The 16608-nt window shown below is 53.1% G+C and overlaps 1 protein-coding gene across 5 annotated transcripts in view; it reads left to right on the top strand.

Moving 5' to 3' along the window:
* The first annotated feature begins 780 nt into the window (after nt 1–780).
* The window catches only part of SCN5A (sodium voltage-gated channel alpha subunit 5), a 103305-nt gene continuing 87477 nt past the window's right edge, over nt 781–16608 (top strand). For 4 of the 5 annotated variants that reach the window (XM_016940743.3, XM_063806702.1, XM_016940744.3 and 1 more), the window contains exon 1: nt 790–946. The gene's annotated coding sequence lies outside the window, so the exon portion shown is untranslated. Of the gene's footprint in view, nt 947–16608 lie in introns of all 5 variants that reach the window. The other variant, XM_016940745.3, reaches the window with a different exon arrangement.

Genomic DNA, 16608 nt, shown 5'->3' with positions numbered 1-16608 from the left:
TGTCAGCATGTGCGTCAGTGTGTTCAGGTAGATGTGTACCATTGTGCAGATTTCTGTGGCATCACTAAGTGTGTCTCCAGGAAAGTGTGGTTCCAGTGAGTGTGTGTGTCTCTGTGTCAGTGTGTCAGTGGATGTGTGTCTAAGTCATGTGGGTGTCTAAGTTTGTCAGAGTGTCTTCCTCAGTGTCAGTGTGTGTCAATGATGTGTCTGTCTGTGTCTGTGTGGGTGTGTGGGGGTGTGTATCTGTCTCAGGGTGCATGTGTGTGTCTGTGTCAGTGCAGGTATGCCTATGGCAGCGTGTGTCTGTCTCGGCATGAGTGTCAGTGTATGCCCGTGTCCACGTGGGTGGGTGGGTGTCTGGTAGCCTTTCCAAGTCAGCAAGGTTGCGTGTGTGTGTGTGTATACTCCGGCGGGTGCTGGTGTGTATGCCAGTGTTTGTTAATGTGTGCCTGTCCGCGTCCGCGTGGGTGGCCATCTGTGGTGAAGCGTCCCCGGGTCGCCGTGTGTGTACCCCCGCCTATGTCTGTCTGTCCGCGGCCGCGTGGGCGGCTGTCTGTGGCTGTGAGCCCCCGGGTCAGTGTGGGAGTGTGCGCCCCGGCGGGCGCCGGTGTGTCCCCCCTCCGAGCGGGCGGAGCGCCACGTGCGGAGCCCTGGGCGCGTCGCTCTGGGGCGGAGCCAGCCCGGGGCCCCAAGCCCCAGGCCGAGCCCAGGCGGGGCCCGCCCCGACCCCGCCCCGGACCCCGCCCCCAGCCCGAGCCCGCGCCGCCTGCCCAGCCCGGGAGCCCGAACAGAGCCGCGGAGCCGAGACGGCGGCGGCGCCCGTAGGATGCAGGGATCGCTCCCCCGGGGCCGCTGAGCCTGCGCCCAGTACCCCGAGCCCCGCGCCGAGCCGAGTCCGCGCCAAGCAGCAGCCGCCCACCCCGGGGCCGGGCCGGGGGACCAGCAGGTGAGCGAGTGCCCCCGCGCCCGGCAGCCCTGGCCCGGCCGGAGCCCCCTCCGCCTGCCGCCGCCCAACTTTCCTCCCCGAGGGCCGAAGCCTCCAGCCCCTGCGTGCTCCTCCCCTGCCCCGGGTCCGCCCAGCCGCTCCCTCCCCGATCAGTGCCCCAGAGAACCGGAGGGGGAGAAGGGGCGCAGATCCGCCCGGCTGGAGGGTATCCCCGGGGGAGACGTCTCTAATCACCGTGCGCCCCCCTTCCCTTCCCTTTCCTTCCGGGTTTCCCGGTGCGCTGTCGAGGGCCGGGGGAGGGGGAGCTGCGGCCCCAGCTTCCCGGCCATCCCTGGCGCAGGCTCGGGGAGGGTCTGGGATTGGGACCCGGATACCGGAGGCCGGAGACCCCAAGGTCAGAGCGGCGACTAGGCGCGCCATGAATGTGGTTCGAGAGAGCGGGGTTTGCGGGGGCTGACCGAGCAGGGCTGGATATGGGGGAGGAAGCCACGCACCCCCTTTCTCTGGGCCCAGGGGGAACCGTCCGCTGGGGCTGTCCTCTCTGTGGGACGAGATCTCTGCGCGTTTAGACCATGTAGAGATCTCGGTGCCCTTTGACGCCCTAAAGGGGCCGCATCTCCTCTGTCTGATCTCTGTGCTTCTTGAAGGGGTGGAGATCTCTTTGCGGTGAGATTGGAGAGAGTTCTCTGCCCTCCTCTCTCTGAGCCGGACAGATCCACGCACGCTGATGGGAGGTGGCTCTCGACCTCTGTGTTATTTGATCGTCTTTGGTGGCGCTCTGGAAGAAAGTGGAGGTGCCAAGCTTTGTCCGAGAGGCCAAGGGCTGGTGGGGGCCAGAGGTGTGGGGACTGTTAGTGGTGGTGATGAGGATGGGGGGAAATGATGTTGGGGACAAGTCCCTGGCTGTAGGCCTGCCTTGCAAACACCTGTTGGAGAGCAGAGCACAGCCAGATCAGGATGCCATGGCTAAGATAGTGCAGGACTCACTCTTGTGCTCCTCAGTGCCTTCAGCCCAGCCCTGGGCCATGGGATCTATCTCCTCTTAAGGTCCTGGGCCTATGTTCCATTCCCAGGCATCTGCTCGCCTCCTGCTGAGACCCCAGGTGTGTCTCCCAGTGAGCCTAGGCAGTATCATCCAGACAGGCAAACCACGTGACCCCCACCATGCCATGGCATCCCAAGCCCTCTCCCAGGTTCCCACCATCCTTCAGGATCTAGTGGGACCCTGAGCAGCAGAGGCCCCAGCTACTGGGGGCCCAGGCCGTTGCCGCTGCACTCAACTCCATCTGTTTGACCTCATCTCCACTCAGTTAGAATTGGGCAGGTGCATATGAATCGGTGGTAATGAGTGCGAGGTGGAATGAGGGTGGTCAGGCTGCTGTTGCAGGAGCATGGAGAGGGTGAGGTCAGGTGACAGCCGGGGTATGGAACACAGATTCTATGTTACAGTGTCCAGCTCTGTGCTGAAAAGAGCCTCATTAAACTTTTAATCATGTCATCACTACCATATCGTAGAAGTGGGGAAACTGAGGCCCAGAGGAGCTCAAGGACTTATTCAATGTCATCTAGAGAATCAGTGGATTGGGGGCACCACTCAGTGTGAAGACACCTTGAGATCTACTTTCTGTGGGGCAAATAAGCCTAGAACTGAGCCAGGAGGATCTGAGCAGAAGGGGAACTGGCCCTGGGGTGCCAAGAGCCAGCATTCAGCCCAATGTGGCAAGGGCAGCTGCTGTGCTCCAAGGTGCTCGGCTCCCTCTCTGTGTGTTGATCAAAGCTCCTCTGGAAAAATTCTAGTATTGACTCATTCAGCATGAAGATTGGGCTTGGAGGACTAGTGGGAAGCACCAGAGACAGCTGGGGATGGGAGAACAGCGGAGGCTGGTGCCCAGGCAATCCAAAGAGAAGGGAGTCCTGAGGGCAGCCAGGGACAGTGGCAAATTGCAGTTTGTGTTCTGTTCAGAGGATGCTGGCTTATGCTCACTCTTGGGAAGGTTATTGGAAGGGTGTGCAGTGGTAGAAGTGTGTCCCCAGAGCCCATTCACAGGAGAGGTGGTTACCTTTGGCCGGAATAGTCAAGAATCTTATTCTAACAAAAATAACCTTCCACACTGGGTTTTGAAGGGTGAATAGGAGTTTTCCAGGCAAGGACAGTGCAGTCTAGCTGTCAGGACCAGTATGTACAAAAGACAGAGAAGTGAAACAGCACAATTATTAGTTGAGTGATTCGTTGGGCCCCATGGTGTGAGGAAGAGAAGAGCGGAGTTAAAGCCAAGGTCACAGTCACGGGGGCCCTTGTGAGCTCTGCTCAGGAATTGGGAATTTATCCTCAGTAATGTTACTAAAAATAACTAACATTCACTGAGTGCTTTCTGCAGGCCAGGCATGGCACTAAGCGCTTTATACGGTTAATCTCACTGAATCCTTGCATCAACCCTAGAGGTAGGGACCATCATAATGGCCGTTTTGCAGATGGTGAAACTGGTGGTCCAGAAAGGTTAAATAGTTGCACACCATCACATTTTCTAAGTAGCAGAGCTTGGGTTTGAGCCCAAGTGTCAATATCTGCTGTGTACTATACCACCTCCCCAGCTCAGACCATGGGTGCCATCCAAAGTCTTTCCATTGAAGGAGAGGCGACTGGCAGCTTACCACAGGTAATAGAACTTATGGTGTCCCATCTTCCTTCTCTGTCAAGTGACATGCTGCTCTCCCATTCCCCACCTCCAGTGTCTCACTAAGTGAGGTGTGCTGCCCCCTGGCGCACCATGAGAAGAAGAATGGGCAAGTTAAATTTGGGTTGGCAAGCTTGATGAAGAGCAAAGGAAAAGTGACAGATGTTTCATGGTTCTGATTTGAACCTGTTGTACTTCCAGGGACAGATGCTGACATCCAGAAGGTAGTTGGAGGGAAGGGTCCAGGTAGGAAGTATGTTCAGGATGGAGATCTGGGCTGGAAATGGAAACTTAGAGCCTTCAGCAGAGGTTGGTCATTGGAGATGTGGCACTGAGTTAGATTGCCCAGCGAGAGTGCAGACCTGGGGTTCTCACTCCTGGTGACATTAGCATCACTTGGAAAGCTTTAAGTAAAAATACCTATGCTCAGGCTCCAGCCCTAGACATGCTAATTCATTTGACCCTGGGATGAGGCCTGGGCATCAGGAGTTTTGGAAGCACCCAGGTGATTCTAACGTGGTGTAGAGGGTAAGAAGGAAGGGGGTTGAGTCAGGAGCCCAGAAATACTCCAACCATCAAAGCAGGAGAAGTCTGCAGAGAAGGCTGAGAAGGAGCAGCCAGAGAGGTAGGAGGAAAGCCAGGAGTAGGAGGCGCTGCAGAAGGCAAGGAGAGTGCCCTGCTCGGGGGGAGGGAAAGTGCCCTGTTTCTTTCTGCTGAGAGACTTAAGGTGCATTCTCAGAAGTTCATGGATAGATAGAAAAAGAATCAATAATTTAAAAAGAAGTGTCCATTAGATCGAGCCACGGTGAGGGTGCTGGTGACCTTGGTAGGAGAAACTCCACTCAGCGCCCGCAGAATGTAGGGCCCAGTACAGACGGGTTCTTGTTGAATGAATGAATGAGTGACTTGGTGGGAATGGAAGCCAGTTTGGAGTGGGTTGAGAAGCGAGCTGGAGGTGAGGACGTGGAGACAGCATGTGTAGACAGCTCTTTCAAAGAGTTTGATGGTTGAAGAGGGAGGAGAGAGATAGAAGGGAGCTGGCGAGGGGTGGGGTCAGGGAGGGCTGTCGGGAGAGCCTGGAGTGGACACTGTGGGCATGCGTGTCCGTGCAGCACATCGCCATGCAGGAGCCTGGGGGAAGGCCTTTCCCTCAGTGAGGGCTGCAGGTCTGTGAGTTAAGATCGTACCAGTGAAGTGTGTAGTGGTTACTGTTTGTTCAGGGGGCAGTCAGGAAGGCCTGGGTAGAGGGAATAACTCTTTCTGTGAATCTCTGGGAGGGAGATTTTGATGGCAGGAAATGTGATTCCTGCTGGGGGTGGCAGGCAGAAAGGGAAGGGAGCCCTTGCTCTGCAGAGAGAAGGGTGTTCCAGAAAGCCGTATTTAGGGACAAGATTAAGTTGTCTAGGGCAGGTATCCAGGGTGATAGGATTGGGAGAAGGGAGCTGGAGTAAAAGCCCTGCGGCTAAATACATGAAGAAGGCAGAGAGAGGAAAAAGCAGGGCCAGTGAGTAGCCTGTGGACAGAGGCTGGGCCCCGTGGGGAGCAGACCCACGACAGGGCTGGCCAGGGCTGCAGGGGAAGCCTGGGACGGGAGAGCCCCACAGCCTGCTGCCAGCCCAGGCTGCCCTGATGCAGGGGTCTGAGGCAGAGTTCATGCCTTTGGGCCATGGAAGGTTCTAGAAGGTGTACAAGCTATAACAATTGTTCTTATGAAGTTTACATACAAGTAGGGAGATACCATTAAACCAATCCATACAGAAGATAATTTGAGATAGGGGCTAGTGCTATGAAGGAAATACAACAGGACAATGTGATGGAGAGACGTGGGGGTGACTCTAGACTGGCTGGGCAGGGAAAGCCCCTTGAAGGAGGAGACTGAACTGAGACCTGAATAACATGAAAGAACCAAGCCCGAGGAGGTCTAGGGAAAGAATGTTACAGAGGGAACTGCAAGTGCAAAGGCCCTGAGGCAGGGGCAAACTCTGTGGGTTGGAGCAGAGGGAATAGGGTAGGGATGGAGAGGTTCTGTGCCTCTGTTTCTGACCCACCCCTTCAGACTGCCCATTCGGCTATGCACAGCTTACACCACTCGCCTCAGGCTGGCAGCGGTTCCTGGGGATAAGACTATTTTTAGACACAACTCTCCTATCCGTGGGCCTAGAACATACCGTGTCTTTTTAAGATGATCAATATGGAATGACGCTATTTATAGAGACCCCACATCAATTCTCAGAGCCTGGGAGCCCCAGTGTGGGGAAAGTCCCAGGACCAGGCTTTGTGGAGGTAGGCACCACCCCTGGCACAACACTGAGGCCATCTGACATCAATTCTTTAACACTTATCTTACCTTCTCCACCCCGCCTGCCGTCACTTGTCTTCCCTGAAGAGCCACAGCCATGGGCTGGGGAGCTTGGTACCCACAGCCTCCCCCTGCAACTTCATTTCCCCAAGGGGTACCTGGTATGCCCCAAGGCCAACATAAAATTTAGTTGTGATTTGCGAAGCCAGAGTCTGATAGAACAGTTTCTCAACCTCTCTTGTCCATTCCTCACTCTGTTTACTCTTCTGGAGGGGCAGAAAAGGACAGTGAAAATTCTTAAGACCTCCTAGGTTCGCCTCAGAGGGCCAGGGAGAGATCCGCCCAGGACAGGAAGAATGTAAGGTTGAACTTAGGGGCTGAGCTTCCCTGGTGGGAGGTCAGTGTGGCCCAGAGCAGCCAGGTGAGACTGTCTGGAACAGGTGGGACTGGTACCCCTCCACAGAGGATGCACAGAATTCAGAGAGGTGAATGCCCAGATCATGTGACTGGGCCTGTTGTCAGGAGAGAATGTCTATGCACTGAGGCTTCAGTTCTTTCTCTCCTCTTCAGTTTCTTCTTCTGTTTAAATCTCCTAGGGAGGCAATGGAAAGTCATGTCCCCACAGAGGTATTAGCAGAATGGAGGGATGGAGCTGCTCTCACAGCATCTCTGTGTGCCCAGGAGGGTCTCTTGTCCACTCAGAAACCCCTGTCATCATCACCAAGGGCTTTCCTTGGCCTCCTAACAGCCCTGGGTGGCCAAGGCTGGTGCTGGCTGCCCCATAGGCTCAAGGTCACACGGGGGAAGTGGGCAGAGCTCAGACAGGACTTCACCCTTACCCTTGCCCAGGGAGCCCCCGTGGTTTCTGGGAATGGATTTTGAACAGGAGAGAGGCTTCTCCTGGCACCAGGAGAATGGTAAATGCCGTTCTGGTAGGTATTGATTCCTCGAAGGCCTGTGCAAGGCAAGAGGCCGCTTTCAAAGAGATGGCAGAGCAGAGAGAGGTAATCTGGCTTCAGGCACCAAATCAGTTCTCAGGGTACTCAAGCTACATTAGCCATCCCTCTACACTCAGGCTAGGCTGGGAGGTACCCCAAATGATCTAAGATGGGGGAAAAAATCAGACCATGGGTGGGACCAGCCAAGCCCAATCAGTGCACCCTGCCTGGCCATCAAAGCCCCAGCCTCATCAACCTGGGCCAAGCGCAGGAAAGTGGCCCAGACAAGCCCCTCAGAGCCAAGGTGCCCGCCCTTGGCTGCGCAGCTCTGCTGCCTCTGGGCATGCTCCTAGGAAGAACCCCAGCCCCGCGTTCATTCTGTACTGAGCCCAGGGCTCCACTCAAGGGACACCAGCTGGTGTGGGGTACAAGGAGGCTGAGGGCCAGAGACCACCCACCCCAGCCTCTGTTCCTCATGTTCTGCTCATAGACGTGGTCAGAAGAAGACATGGGAGCTCAGCCGGCCATTTGCAGCGACAGCCTCACCACTGTGCTGGGTCAGATGCAGCACAGACTGCCAGTTAAATAAAGCGACAGCTAGTTGCCAGTAAAACTGGAAACCCAAGGAAAGCCTCCACTTGCTTGCTGAGCCTAGGTGCCTATTAGATGTCTAATTGCTGAGCTTCTGTTTCAGGAAGTCCGAGGGAAGGAGAGAAAACAACTCCCTAAGGTTCCCTTGGGGCCTATGGTCCCCAGAGATAGCTGGACTTCAGGTCCCTTCCAGTCCTCGCCTTTTATGATCAAATTAAGGACACGTCCCCAGATGGGTGACTTGTATTCACAGTGCATTACACAGGGAGCTTAGATCACACTCGCCAACAAATAAAAGGTAAAAATCTCAAACATTGTGTTGAGTAAAAACAGCCTGACACAGAAGAGCCCATAAGGTAGAATTCCATATGCATGAAGTTCCAGAACAGGCAAAACCAACCTAGGTGATAGAAATCAGAGCAGTTGACTGAAAGGAATAGTGGGACTTTCTGGGGTGAGGGGATGTTTACTGTCTTATTGGAGTGGCACTTACACAGGTGTATGCATTTGTCAAAACTCATCCAACTGTATACTTAAAGCATTTTCTTGTGTTTAAAGAATACCTCAGTATGAAAGAATATTAAGAAAAAAGGGTTGCACATTTGGCTATAATACATCATGGACACTTTTGTGGCATAAATTTAGTGTATTGGTTGATTGGCTTATTTCCCTCTGGACACTAAGAGACCCTAGAGGTGGGCCTCCGAGGTTTCCATCTCTCTTGGTGCACACAGTAGGTGCCCCATAAATGCCTCAGTTGCCATGGCATCAGTGCATAGTTCCTCTGTGAAGCTTTTTTTCAGCTCAAGTATTGAGAAACATGAGTTGGAAGGAATTGAGCTAGAAAGAGACTTAGAACGCTGATTGCTGTCTCGGGCACCTGTGTGCCATGACGGTGTTTCCTGGGCCACATGTGGGCACCTTTCTGGCCTGATTATGTGTACCATGTGTGTTTACACAGAGATGGTCTGGGGTCCGGGGTGGAATGCCCCTGGGTGACTAAGCTGGCACTCCAACTCTGGGTCTCTGTGGTTTCAGGGTATTAGACCATCCAGGTCCCCGCCCTGGAAACCCAGGGCCAGGGGCAGTGCTGCCTTGGCTGACAGCGAAGTGCCACTCAGCATATTCTAGATCCCCTGTGGATGGACCTGGGCATGTGTAAAGGGGCTGACAAAGAAGACTCGGGCCTGGGGTAGGGGGGTGCCCTATGCACTTTGGAGGGGGTGCCTGAACGACCTGGGCCTTTTGCAGTTCCCCTGGCCTGGCACCCAGACACTGATGAACAGTCGATGGGTTGAATAAGCTGCTGCCAAGCCCCCGGCCCCCATTCTTACTATGGAGAAGGGCTATGAAGAAAAAAGCAGGGCCACCCACCTTTCAGGGAAGAGAGTGGCTACCCCCAGGCCAGTTTGTCCTTGGGAGGTGGGCAAAATTCAGGGCTCAGGCCGAAGAGCCCACTCTTCCTCAGCTCCCACCTCTGGAGGGGGACCCGGTCTCAGGGACCCCCATTTCATTTCATCCCTGCCTGGGGAATCACTTCAGCAGAGCAGCAGAGCTAAAGCAGGTGGGGTTTTCCTGTCAGCTGAATTAGCCTCGGCTTCAGCCTGGGTGTTGGAATAAATGAGATGCAAATGTATGTAAATGAGGGCATTCCCTGGCTTCAGGGTGGGTGTGTTCTCCTCCACCTCCAGGAGGGATGGGGATGATTCTTCAGGACTTAGCAAGATCGCTGGAGGTGGAGATTAAGAGTAGAGAATGACAGGCTCCTCAGACTCTCCCATCTCCCCCAGAACTGGGCTCCAGACTGGACAGGGTTAATGCCTATGCAGCCTCAAAGGAGCGGAGCCTGTGGGGAGCTGGTTAGCTGAGGCCCCGTGCAAGGACGGACCAATGTGCCTTTGATCTGGGAGCAAGGACCTGAAAGCACGGGCCACCAGCACCAGCTGGCACCCCCACTGAGCCTTTGTCCAAGCTGTTAGCCCGGGAGAGCCGAGACTGTGCAGACAATTGCCTGGGCGGGAGGGATGGTCTGAAACTTACTGTCGATCCCTCCCACTTACATCCCCCACCATCCCAACCTGTGGCTTGAGCCTCCACAACCACCCACAGCCACTGCCAGAAACCAGGATGGGCACTTTCTGGTCTGCGGGGGACAATGCTCTTTCAATCCTTCCCTGAGGCCCCCGCCGCCAGCCCCACCCCCAAAGCAGGTAGAAGTCTTCCCCCCGCCCACCCTTGCCTGAGACAGAATGTCGCTCTGTCGCCCAAGCTGGAGTTCAGTGCAGTGGTGCAATCTCCGCTCACTGCAACCTCTGCCTCCCGAGTTCAAGCAATTTTCCTGCCTCAGCCTCCTGGTAGCTGGGATTACAGGTGCCTGCCACCACGCCCGGCTAGCTTTTTGTATGTTTAGTAGAAATGGGGTTTCACCATGTTGGCCAGGCTGGTGTCAAACTCCTGACCTCAGGTGATCCACCTGCCCCGGCCTCCCAAAGTGCTGGGATTACAGGCATGAGCCACTGTGCCCGGCCTCAGGTAGAATTTTTTAAGGGCTTAGGTCCTGGTGGCTGGAACTTGATGTCAGTGCCATCCAACAGAAATATAATATGAGTCACAAATGCAAGCCACATATGCAATTTTAAATTTTCTAACAGCCACATTTTTTAAACTAAAAAAACGTGAAATTAACTTGAACACATTTTATTTAATCCAGTATACTACTATCAAATATTATCTGTTTAACTTGTAATCAATATTAAAAGTTATTAACGAAATAGTCAACATTCCTTATTGTACTAAGCCTGCAAAATGGATGTGACTTTACAATAGCACAACTCAGTCCACAGTAGCCACATTCCAAGCACTTGGTAGCCACATGCAGTGAATGAGTGGCCACCCTGTTGTTGGACAGTGCTTGAGCTGGAGAGAAAAACTGCTGGGGAATCGCTTCTGCCAGGAAAACTGCTGACTCTTCGGGCATGGGCAGAAATCGGCTAGGTCTCCCTGGGAGCATCTGGGCTGCATAGAGGGAGAACCAGGCTCAGATGAGGCTGACAGGGCTGACTCTTAGCCTTGAAGTGGGGGTCACAGACACAGTCCAGGCAGATGGGCCATAGGCAAGCCATGAGCCTTTATCCCACTCTCTGCGCGCAGGGGTAGGAGGCAATGTGGTGCAATGGGTAGGCTCACAGGCCTGGCTTCATACAGACAGGGGCTCACTTCATCTCTCCTACAGTCAGATTTCCCATCTGTAAAGCGAGGCTAATAACCCCCGTCTTCCTAGGATTGTTGCAAGGATGAAGTAAGGTGATCCACGAACTGCACTGAGTGCAGTGCAGGGCACAGAATGAGCATGTGATGCTGCTGGGGTGGTCCTTAGTCCAGTGCCTGGGGTTGGAAAAACTGAGGTCTAGAAAAGGGACTAAGTCACAGTGTGAGTGTCTATCCAGGCAATAGGAAGGTTAATCTCACACTCCCTCATTCTTTCATTCCTTCATTCACCAGTCCCTGCTTTGGGAGACCAGGACAAAAATCCAGGAGGGAGGCAGGCGTGCAAGTAAACTACTCCATCCTGTGCTGAAGTAAGGATGGAAATTCAAGTGTGCCAGGAATACAGAGAGGAGGGAAAGAGCCAGCCCAGGCAGGGAGGGCTGGTGTGGGCAACAAGGAGGCCTTCTGAGCTTGATCTCTCATAAGAATAATAATAACAACAATAACCACAATACCAACTAAATTCATTTGGCACTTTCTGTGTGTCAAGCATGTGCAAATATCAATACATTTACGTTTCACAGCAGCCCTGTAAAATAGATATTATTATTAACCCCATTTTACGAATGGGAAAACTGAGGTAGAGAAACATCAATCAATTAATCTGCCCAAAGACACAAGACAAATGCGTGGCCAGGGCCCAGATTCACTCAGGTGAGCTGGCTTCCAAGCACAGCCCTAACCACTTCCTTATCCCTAGGAACAGGAAATCTTCAAGAGGGTGAGGTGGGAGGCCAGAGGGGGAGGCAGAGGTGGATGCAAGGCCTGGTTCTCTGGCTCAGGGCATTTCCTCGTTGCCAATGTCAGCAAATCTGGGTGAATTTCCTTGCCAGCCACCACAGACTCTCTTTACTGATGACTCTTCCTCATCCCCTCATTATCTCTTGTTGATTTGGGATCCATCACTTTGGGAAGAAAAGTATTCTGTGTAGTCATTTTTAGGACCATGTACACAATGGGTGCTGATTAAATGTTCACTGAATCATTCAATTAATAAAATGAGTCTGTGAGGTGTTGATGGGTTGACATGTTCTCAAGGAAAAAATGCAGTTGCCTTACAAGCAGGGCTAGAAGTTCTGATGGGTGACTCCAAGCAAGCAAGCCTGGAGTGAGCGAGGTTCCTGGCTGTCATCTCCACATTTGGGGGCCTGTGGATGACTGGGGTGAAGTTACAGCTTGTCAAGCTACATCTAGTCCCATTCTCCTGTCCCTGGTCTTGCCAAGCCAGGAGCACCCAGACTCATCTTTGGAGGGAGTCCTGTCAGCCAGGGTAGAGAGCAGGGGCCCTGTGCTCATTTGTGGAGTATGATCAGAGTGTGATCAGGGAGTCCTGACCTCCACCTATGGGGAGTGAGCTCCTGTTTTGAGGGCACCCACACCCTCTTCCTGAGCCTCTTCTTTAGCAGTGAGGGGCAGGCAGAAGGCGAGTGCCCTGTGGCCGGGCAAAGCTGCACTGTGTTCTGGGGTTGGTGAGACTGCAAACCCTAGGTGCTGGGTGCTCCAGCCCAAGGTCACCCCAACTGCAGGGCAGGAGAGAGGAGCACAGAGTGGAGGAAGCCCACAGAGATTTTCTAGGAAGCCTGGGAACCACTTCCACACAATGCTTTGCATAAATTTACATGGCAAAGAATATTATTTGCATGCTGTGTTCCAGAGGCTCCGATTCCAAGGAGACCAAAATGCCAGACGTGACTCAGGAGGTTGAAGTGTGCCTTCCTTTGCGATCAGGGAGGGGAGTGAGTAGGGAGGGGCTGCAAGGAGAGGGGAGGCTCCCCAGGGTGACCTGATTTGTCCAGGACTGGGGGGTATCCCAAGGTGCAGAAATTTTACTGCCAAAATGAGGAAAGTCCCATGTAAACCGGGACAAGTAGTTCCCCCCACATCCATCTCCCACCTCAGACAGTGCCTACAGCTGCTCTCTACCTGCCTGGCTATTGTGTCCTGTCATAGCAGTGTCACCATTGCTGATTGAGCACCAGCTATGTGCCTTTGCATTCAGAAAACCCTCCTTCAGGAAAGCCAGTTGAGAAAACAGTGCAGGGGGGTCTAGTTTCTGGTGTGAACAGTTAATATTCTCCTTGTGCAGCATCTCTACCTTGATGTGAATACACATACTACAGGGCCTGTCAGTAACCAGCAGAGGCCAGGAAGGGGCCAGAGCTGGGTGAGGGGGCACAGAGGAAGGAGTCAGTGTGGGGGGGTGGGCAGTCAGAAGAGGTGTCCTGGAGGAGGTAGAATGGGGAGGAGAGCAGGAGGTGACTCTGGCATCACTCAGGGCACACAGAATTTTGGAGAATGTCTAAATCTAGGAGCAGGGGGCTGCATGTGTGGGATAGAAGGAAAGAGGGAGGCACTGCCATGGTCCAAGCAGGGGCAAGGAGGCCTGTCCCAGGGCAGTGATGTTGGGTGAGGGTTGGGAACTTGTGGCCAGTGCCAGAAGAAAGGGTGTCAGGAGGAGCCAGTCTGGAAAGGAAGATTCACAGTCTGCTCCCATCATGAGCTCTCAGGAGCCTTCCGGATGCAGGGAGGGATGCATCCAGTTCCAGAAGCTGATGAACCTGGGGCAGGATGGAGTTGGGGGTGGGGCTCTAGAGTGAAGCCCAAAGGACAGGGAAGCCTGGCCCTGGAAGACTGCATAGCCGGATGGAGTGGTCCCAGCCTGATGAGCTGTGGTAGGGCTGCTGCAGATGGCCAAGCTGATGCAGATGGAGCAGCTGTCCTGGGGCGGGGGGGGGGTGGGTGGAGAATCATGAGGTGCTAGCATCTAGGGGATGAGCGACTGTGGTCTTACAATCAAGCCAGGTCCAGCCTCCCCAAACTCTGGGGCTATGTGAGACCAACACCAGGGGCCCCTGCTTACCTATTTTCCCCTACAACCTTCCACAGCCAGGGGATGGGTTCTGAAATCTGCAGGCCTGACATCCTAGGCCTGAGGGGTGTGGCTGAACCTGAGCCCAGAGCATCCTCAGACCACCCCTGAGCCCTCCTCACCCTGGCAGCACCGGAAACCCTGCAGCCAGGACTCAGCCAGGCTTGGCCACAGCAGGGCGTGGGCCCTGAGCTGCTAAAGGAAGGGCAGGGCCAGAGCCAGGTGCAGGTGGTGGGAGAACAAGGGAGAAAGCGGATCCCACCCACCCACCAGGAGCAGCCTGGGGGCCCCAGAGACAAAGGACACTCTTGGTAGGTTTACTTTGGAACATGAGGCTGCCCGGCTGCTGCAGCAGAGAGCTTCATCTGGAATCTGGTTTCAGCAGCTCCCCTGGGCAGACTATACCCCTCCCAGGCCAGGGCCCCGAGCGAGTGGATGCTCTGCTGGAGGCCAGCTGGGATAGGATCCTTCTTAGGACCTAGGGCTTCTTCACCAGGCCTTGGATGGAGAAGACTGGAGAGGGTATGGAAGTGCTTGGACGTAGGACATCTGCCTCTCTGGTCTTTGTCCATCCCACAGGGCCACTGTAAGACTCAGAATGGAATTTCTCAGGTCCAAGGGTGGGGCAGACTGGGGTCCCAATCCACACCCAGAAATGACACAAAGTTCAGGTAAGTCAGAGCCAGAGGCCAGGGGAGTGGCTGAAACCACTCACGGTAAGAGCATTATAGAATCCCAGAAAGGACTTGGAGGCTTGCCTCATCCTTCTTTAGAGATGAGGAGCTGAGGTGCAGAGGAGGGGACCCCAGGGTCAGCACCTGAGCAAGGACCAAGCCAGGGTCTTAACCTTTCTCTACCAGTTGAGCGAAGCCCATCTCAGAAGCACATATTTTGAGACAAAATAAAACACATAGGATTAAAAAGGAAACCAACTATATTGAAATACTGCTATCGGAACACAGAAACCAACTTTTGATAGAGTAGTATATGTCTTTATTCATGTTTTAAATATTAAGATCTAGCAGCAAATCTAAGTGCTATAATTTTGAAGTCGTGATGAGTATTAATGTTATTTGAGAGGCCAGCAGCAACTGTAACATGACAGGGAAATAGCTGCAGTTTCTTTTGGTCACAATTTCTGCTTTGTTGCCTACATTCACAATTCAAGGAAATGCTAAATTTGAATTAGAGGTTAATGAGAAGGAGATGCGGTTTCTCCCCTAAATCTCTCCACCACCCCTTCACCGAGTCGGTTAAGAAGGGCCCCTGAACTATTAATACACAGACAGGCAAAACTAGTCTATGCCATTAGCAGTGAGGAGAGTGATTCCCTGGGCAAAGGAGGGTATTTAGTGACTGGAGGGCAGCCTAAGTCTGAGAGACTGGGAGCATTTTATCTCTCTCTCTGGGTGCTGGTTACCAGGTGTGTTCTGTTTGTGGAAATTCTTCCATCTGTACACTTATGTGCATGTAACTGCATGAATCCTTTATTTAATACAAATTAAAAACACACCTTTACTAGAACAGACGTATGTGCAGGTGTAAGCTTGCACCCTCACACACACACTCTGTCTCTCTCACACACACACAAACCCTTGCCAGTGTGTACCAGTGAGCCTCTGCAGATCCATGGGCGTGCATGTGTCCCCACAACCCTTGCAGGCATATGGACACAGATGGATACAGTGAGACAGAGAACACTGTTTTTAGAAAGTAAGTCCAAGCAAAAGAGGTGGCTTCCCAATTTATGGAACTGATTGCTCACAGTGGAGAGGGTTGCCCTGTAAGAAGCTGCTGTCATCCAGACTGTTTTTTTTTTTAATTTTTAAAATAAAAGGACAAATGAGTTTTATTGTTTCTGTAAAAATAATGCAAGCTGATTTTAAAGAATTCAAGCAATGAAGACAAGTATAAAGAAAATAGTTTAAAATTACCCAAATATCCATGAGCTAAGAAAAAAAGTCCTCACTCACATGCATTGATGAGTGTTACAGATGTCTGTTCACTCAAACATGGAAGGGAGACAGGGAAATGCTTTTATAGAGTAGAAACCTACTCCCTCACCTGCTATTTTTAACAAAGATGTTCCTTTAACTTTACTTGAATGAAACAAGAAAAAGACACAGAGTGCCTCTTAACGTGCGGGTCCTGGGACCTCTGTCCTGCCTCCCTTCACAAATCTCAATCCACACTTCCCCAGGGACGAGCGGCACCCTTTTGAGGCCTGAGTGTGTTGTGTTTGCTCACTATTTACCTGTCTTTTGGCCAGGTGCCTGCTTCACAGCAATTCAGGGTTCAGGGCTGCGGCCCCAAAGTCCAGGCCGTTTGCTGGCCATGTGCAGGGGTTGGTACGGCAGCAGCTCGTTGGGGTCATCGGTGACATGTTTTGCAGAAGTAAGATCAAGGCAAAGCTGACCCTCGTGAGGGGAAAGGATTCTGTTCTGGCAGAGATGTCCAACAGGTGTCCACCGTGCCCTCTTGAACGGGTGCCCACCATTCCCTGGTTTGATGTGGTCATTAGCGATGCAGCCTCCCGGCTTGGTGTCACAGTCAGGAGCTGCTCCGACCACATCCTGTTTTGGTGGGGCAGTTGGGACTGCATTCTTCTGCCTCGGTGTCATAGGCAGAGTGTGTTCACACCAGGTTCTGGATTGTTTGAGGCCACCAGGGGCCACATTCTCCCGGTTTGGCATCACATGCCTGTGCCGGCTGGATGTCCTCGCTGATGAGTGGTCACCGTTTTCCGGTTCTGCTGTCACTTGGGATCAGCATTCATTTGTTCACATTTGGGAGGAGGGGAGCAAGGAGCAGTGTGAGGAGCCAGAGATACTCCATCAGCTCTTCCCATTTTTCTTTTTGCAGTATGATTCAATTTATTGCTAGAATTTTATTTGGTTATTACAAAATCTGTAAGCATGTATGTATTTTTAAAGGGGACGGGGGAGATGGAAGGCAGAGTTATCTTCGGGTTGCCTAAAGTGCCAGGCTAATTTTGACCTTTCCAAGGAAGGGAAATAGCTCAG

Source organism: Pan troglodytes, chromosome 2 (genome assembly GCF_028858775.2).
Source record: "Pan troglodytes isolate AG18354 chromosome 2, NHGRI_mPanTro3-v2.0_pri, whole genome shotgun sequence".
In the NCBI taxonomy this organism is placed as follows: Eukaryota; Metazoa; Chordata; class Mammalia; order Primates; family Hominidae; genus Pan; species Pan troglodytes.
Note: the sequence above shows the minus strand (reverse complement) of the source record. Positions and strands in the feature narration are given on the sequence as shown.